Source organism: Palaemon carinicauda, chromosome 32 (genome assembly GCF_036898095.1).
Source record: "Palaemon carinicauda isolate YSFRI2023 chromosome 32, ASM3689809v2, whole genome shotgun sequence".
NCBI lineage: Eukaryota > Metazoa > Arthropoda > Malacostraca > Decapoda > Palaemonidae > Palaemon > Palaemon carinicauda.
Window position 1 is genome coordinate 60,471,888 of NC_090756.1, and position 7,500 is coordinate 60,479,387.

The window sequence follows — 7,500 nt, forward strand, 5'->3', positions numbered from 1 at the left end:
AGATAACTTTGAACCCAGGGTTTCTCTTCTGAACAGCTGTCCTCCCATAAAGACTTAAGTTCTATGAAGATAGACCTTTAGGCACTCCACTGGACATAGAGATGCATCTTCCTTCAGAAGGCAGATTCTCTAGGGACCCCACCTGTTGGTGGGTAGCTTGTTCTTGGTAAGAATCGTTGGGTCTGGAAATAGATTCAGTTCTCCCTCCAAGAACTGGACGTGGCCTTCCTCGCTAGAGAAAGCCACTATTTCACTAACTCTGGCCTTTGTAGTTCATTAAGAACGTCGTTAGAAAGGTCGACCTGTAAGGCATATGGTATCTGTCTTGTCAAGGCTGACTTGAACAATAGAATTGTGTTGGCTGCTAAACCTTGCTCATGAAGGTGAATGAAGAATGATAAATAGGAATCTGTCGAGATTTCTTTTGGTTTCTTTGCCTTGACAAAGGATATCTGTTTCATCCCTGAAGCCTCATAATGTCTTCTGGTTTCCTCCAAAAGACTAAACTGATTTTTAACACCGAATCTTTTTCTCATCGTTAAGGAGAGAAAATCATGAGATTTAGGTTCCGTGTTTTCTGTGATGAAGCGAAGACAGTCGACTTCTGTACTCGCTGAGACAGGGATGGATCCGGTAGTGGTACAAATTTTAATCGTAGTTCCAATGCCAGAGGGAACCACCCACTATTTGGCTACTTGTAGGCCACTATTGCTGCTTTCCCTTCGAAGGATCTCAGCTTATCGAGGACCTTCAAAAGGAGGTTGTACGGAGGGAACAGATAAATACTGGAAAATCTGTTCCAGTCCAGGGACATAGCGTCCAATGCCTCGGCTAGCGGATCCTCGTATAGGGACACGCAACGATCTATTTTCTTGTTGTATTTCATCGCAAAGAGGTCTATCTGTAGCTCCGGCATTTGACTCGAGATGAAGGAAAACGATCCTGCGTCAAGGGACCATTCTGACTCTATAGGTGTTAACCTGGATAGAGCGTCCACTGTCACATTGCGGAACCCTTGAATGTGAACTGCTGACAGGTGCCATTTCTTCCTTTCCGCCAAACGGAATATGGCCAACTTCACTTGGTTGATTTGAGGTGATCTCGACCCTTTTTGATTCAGGCATCTCACTATCACCTCGCTGTCAAGAACCAGTCTTATGTGGGTTGAGTACCGAGGAGATACTTTCTTTAGTGTCAGAAGTACTGCCATGGCTTCTAGAAAGTTGATGTGAAATGACTTGAAAAGATTGGACCAAGCTACTTGGACTCTCATCTGATGAGAGTGACCTCCCCAGCCTTCCTTTGAAGCGTCTGTGTGGATAGTTACTGACGGAGGAGGAGGTTGAAGAAGTATTGATTTATTCAATTGCTTGGCATTGGACCAAGGCTTGAGAAGCGTTTGCAGCCGAGTCAGTAGTGGTCTTATCAGATCTCTTCGCGCATTTGATGCATATTTTCTCCAGACTCCTATTGTATTCTTTAGCTGTGCTTTTAGCACTGAATCTGTTATCGAAACAAACTGTAGAGAGCCCAGCACTCTCTCCTGTTGGCGTCGTGATATCCGTTTGGATTTCAATAGTCTCTTGACAGATCCTGCTATTTCTTTCCTCTAACAAGGAATGGAAAGTCAATTTGACTCCAAATTCCAGTGGATTCCCAACCAATGAAATTTTTGAGCTAGAGAATTCAAGACTTTTTGATGTAGATCTTGAATCCCAGATGTTCCAGGAACTAGATCACTATCTTATAAGCTTGCATGAATTCTGTCCTCGATGCTGCCCACACCAGCCAGTCGTCCAAGTAGGCTACTACTTGGACCCCCTTTAGGCGTAATTGATGGACGGCTGCGTTCGCGAGCTTCGGGAAAATCCTTGGGGCTATGTTTAGCCCGAAAGGCATGGCTCTGAAGGCGTAAAGTTTTCTATGTAACTTGAAGCCTAGGTAGGAGGAAAGGTGACAATTAATTGGAACGTGCCAATAAGCTTCAGACAAGTCTATAGAGACAGTATATGCCCTTCTGGGCAGTAGGGTCCTTATGTGTTGAAGCGTGAGCATTCTGAACTTGTAGTTCACTATGAACTTGTTGAGTGGCAACAAGTCTAGAATGACTCTGAGTTTTTCTGAGTCCTTCTTTGGAACACAAAAGAAGCCTTCCTTGGAATTTTATGGACTTAACTTTCCGGATTACTCTTTTGTATAAGAGTTCTCGGACATATTCTTCCAGAACAGGGGTTGAGTGTTGGGAGAATTGAGGAAATTGAGGTGGAGGACTGCTCCAGCTCCAACCTAGTCCATTCTTTATTAGGCCCAGGGATCAAAGGTCCAGCGATCCCTAAATAGCTGTAGTCTCCCTCCTACTGGAAGTATCTGACTACTGCTGTTGTGGACCTGAGGCCTTGCCTCCTTGACCGCGTCCTCCCCTGTATCCCCTTCCTCTTGAAGGGTGTCTAGAAGAACCTCTGGCTGTTCCCCTAGCTTTTGAACGAAAGGAAGAAGTCTGCCTTTCGAAGGCTGGGTTAAAAACTGGCAACTGTGTCGCCACTTGTTGAGGTACCACCTGGTACGTGGTTGGAGGTTGTGTGAAGTTGTTGTTGTTGTTGCTGTCAGTAAGGTTTAGCCGGCCGAGGGGATGACCTAGGCCTTTTTGTCTTCTTCTTGGGTTGGGGACCCTCATCCGGAGAAGACTTTTTCTTAGAATCTAAGCCCTACTTTTTGAGAAGGTTCCTATTCTCTGTGGCGGCCTTATCTACTACCTTTTTAACCATTTCATTGGGAAAGAGGTCTTTACCCCAGATAAGAGAGGAGATCAGTTTCCTCGGTTCGTGTCTCACCACAGCCGAGGCGAACACGAACTCTCTATAGGCTTTCCTAACTTTAATAAAGCTATAGAGATCCTTCGTAACTGTGGCCAGATGGGTTTTGGCCACTACCATGAACATTTCCTGGTTCTTGGGGTCAGTTGCCATCGTTTCTAATGTCGTTTGCAACGACATCGATGCCGCAAGTCTTTCCTTTGTCTCTTGCTCTCTACGCAAGAGAACCTCCGACAGTTTTGGAAGTTCCTCACCAAACTGGCGTTCAAAGATATCATTTTCCAGCTTCCCGACTGAGAAGGTAAGGTGTACGTCCTTCCAGTCTTCTTTGTCCAAGGGCAAGGTCAGAGATAACGGCTTGCACTCCTCCAAGGAGGAGCATGGTTTCCCTGCCTCCAACGCCTTTAAGGTGGCCTTATATCCCTTTTCCATGAAGGGAAAGGCTCTGGTAGGAGAGGCCACAAAGGTGTCAAGCTTCTTACTCAAGGCTGGCACCTTTGAGTTAGTGAAGCCCCTCTCTTTGATTGAGCTCGCTAGTAACGCCTGAGTTTTTCTATGGTAAAAAACTATGACCTCCTTTGGCTCCCTCTCCTCCTTTGAGGCTGGCTCCTTCCTAAGGCGGACATAACAGTCCGGATAAGAATCTTTGTTAGGCCAAAACTCCACCTCTTCCAAGGGAATTGCTCCCAACTTTTCTGAAATCACGATCATCCCGATGTCATTGGCATGTGTTCAGCATACATCCAAGGATTGGTATGCGAGCACAAAGGAAGATCCTTTGTGCTTGGATAAATACGTGCAAGTCAGCCTTGACTAGGCCTTTCCTATTTTATGCCTTTCTAGTGGATCTGGCGAATGAAATCTTTAGTAAGACTCCAAAGGCATGTGCTAGGCTTAAGCCCGCGGTATCACCAAAGCCCATCTCTTGGTCTTTGGACAAGGTCTTACATTATGCCTCATATGTGAACAATGAAGATTGTTCTCTTAAGGATCTAACCCAAAAGGTTATTTTTCTGTTCGCTATCGCCTCCGGGGCTAGAGTTACTGAAATAGTGGCCCTATCCAAAGATCAGGGTCACATTCAGTTCACGGAAGTGGGAGAACTGAATCTAATTCCTGATCCATCCTTTCTCGCTAAAAACAACCTACCCACTAAGAGGTGGGGACCCTGGAGAATCTGCCCTCCGAAGGAAGATGTCTCTCTATGTCCTATAGAGTTTCTAAAGGTCTATCTTCGTAGAACTTCAGACTTCAGGGGAGGACAGCCCTTTAAAGGAGAAACTTCTGGATCAAATTTACCCCTAAAACAACTAAGGGCGAAGCTCACCTACTTTATTCGTAGAGCGGATCGGGACAGTACTCCCGCAGGTCATGATCCGAGAAAGATTGCTTCATCACTGAACTTCTTTCAGTATATGGACTTTGAGCGCCTTCGTTCATACACTGGATGGAAATCATCCAGAGGGTTTTACAAACACTATGCAAAACAGGTGCATGAACTGAAACACTTCGTAGTGGCGGCAGGTAGTGTATTAAAACCTGACCACTAATTACCGTAGTAAACAGTTTTTGGTTTGGGACCTCACATGTCCTCGCACATGTAACGGATGAGAATCATCCAGTGTTCTACATACACTATGCTAGACAAATCCATGATCTGAAGCAATATGTGGTGACACCAGGTAGAATATTCAACCTGCCGTCTAATTCTACGATGAACTGCTAATTGACTGGGACTGTCAATTAAAGGGAGAAGAGGTCACCATTCTTAGGTGTGACTTCTTTTAATTAAGTGTTACCATGATAACACTGGCTCTGTTCAAAATCCCAGGTGTGAAATTATACAGATAGCACTAGTGCCGTTGTACGAAGTACACAGTGTGGATAGAAGTAACCAATACAGGAATTATGAAGAAAAATTGTTTTATAATTTTCTTCAGTCTGAGATTGGCACTCATCATTTCTTCCTTCAAGAAGGAAATATAGTCTCTGTATTTGTTACAGGTATAATCCCATTGTCATACTACATTCATTTTACTGAACATCTTCTAGTCATTTATTAGTAATAAATGTCTATTAGAATGTAGTGCGTCCACCTTCGCCAGACAATTGTATGTATACATACTTACCAAAGTAAGTATCCCTCATATATTTGTATGCATCAAATAATAGATATAATAGACAATGATGTTATTTTACCAAATATACAACTATGAGTGTATTTATATATTCAGTTTGTACTTATGTTTGGTCATACTATGTATGTTAACCTCAAGATCCCTTTTCTACTGTCTAGAATGACTCTTCCCTGTAGGAGGCAGGAAGCACCAACATTGGTTATGATTAGTGATGGTGACGAATAACGGTAACGTCCCTTGTCTCATGTGGTCCCCATGACCATAAAAAAAGGTTGCTATAAGGTTAAGGCACTGATTAAAAATCCAGAGATACACTAATGCTCTTGTATGCTTCAATCACGACGACATGGCTTGAGCCCAAAAAACGGATTTTGAGCGAAGCGAAAAATCTATTTTTGGGTGAGATGGCCATGTCGTCCTGATGGACCCACCCATCTCTTCTAAAAGAAAAAATCTTCACAGTATCCCTCCCGTGGTACTGTATCTGTAACACCACGCTCAATGCTACAAGGAATGTCTGCCGTCGTGGGAATGGCGCTGTTGTATTCCCAATAGTATTACGTGAGCGGGGAGCGCCTTTGGATGGCTCCCTTTTTTCCACATCCTCCTCGAAGCCAAAACTCTGTTTGGGGTGCAGATTGCTATGAAGGCGTGTCAAGAATGTGTCCGCTGATATTATGCGATATCCTTTGGAGAAATTTTACGGATATTCACGCCAGGAGTTAGAATTCTGGAAACCTAAAGGTAAAATTCTCTAGGAATATCACTGTACAGTAGTACATATATCCCATAGGAAGCTACTTTAAGGAACTCCCATCAGGACAACATGGCCATCTCATCCAAAAATAGATTTTTTGAGCGATATATATATATATATATATATATATATATATATATATATATATATATATATATATATACAAATATATATATATATATATATATATATATATATATATATATATATATATATACATATATATATATATATATATTCATATATATGCATTATATATATATATATATATATATATATATATATATATATATATATATATATATATATATATATGTAAATGTATATTTATTTATATACACACATATATATGTAAATGCATATATATATATATATATATATATATATATATATATATATATATATATATATATATATATATATATATGTATATGTGTATATATATATATATATATATATATATATATATATATATATATATATATATATATATGATTATATATAGGTGTAGGAGGAGATGATGGTGATGATATTTTCCTTTCTTATAATAACAAAGCAATTGTGATGATAAAGGGTTAAAATTAATATTCGGGAATATAAAAAAGTATCATGTTACTGCTCTAAGACAGAAATATTGTAGATCATTCAATATCATAAAATCAATCCAAATAGATAAGATTCTTTCATGAAAAATATTATCGCATGAACTGTTCTTGAAAAGATATCAGTAAAAAGCCATATGTTTCACTGTCCAAAAAAAAAATTTATATATCTTATGTTTCCAGATATATTAATTACAGATTATCGTCGAAGATATTAAGGGTATGTTTGCAATTGAAGATATAACTCAAAATAATTCCAATGTAGATGATAATAGAGTTATGAAATATCTGTAGACAAATGATTGTTGAAAAAAAAAAGAAAAAAAGATAGGAACATCATAATGTTAATATGTATAGTGTTAAATTGTTTATTTGATCTGACATGACTCAGGAAAAAAAAAACGATAGATACTCTCAGAATGTTAGTCTTGACAATATAAAATTTCATTTCATATGAGAAATGATTGAGAAAATAAAAAGATACTCCACGAATATTAATTTTGACAATATTTCAATACGCCCCTTATTTTCCTCTTATTTTGTAAGTGTACCTAGATTCCTCTGCCATCCCCAATTCTTTTTAAACATTACATAATACATGAGGAGGATAAACAACATAGGTGACAACACAATCCCTTGGAGTACTTCATTGTTCAATGGATCTAAATGCTGTTTCTTTTTGTCGCTTCATAAAGTATTGGACAGAAAATAACTCAAAAGAAATCGAATCATTAAAAGAAAAAGAAATACCAGAATTATATATATATATATATATATATATATATATATATATATATATATATATATATATATATATATATATATATATATATATATATATATATATATAGAAAACATACGTACATATGTTTATAATGATAAATTTATCACTGTCACCAGTGATTTTTTTTAAATAACACACAAATCCCTTCATTGTCCAACGTAAGTAAAGAATTGAATTTTCTCTATATAAATAAAAGAAAGATGATCTTCCATTGTTGAAGAGCATACTTATGAACACAATTTAGAACATCAACTGTAGAATCGAATGAATTCTAAAAAAAGAATAACAATAAAATTATAGAATCGAAGTAATTCTAAAAAAGAATAATAATAAAAATATAGTTCAATAATCATAAATTTATTATGTATCGAATATCTCAAAATTACCTCAGAGATTATTTCTTATA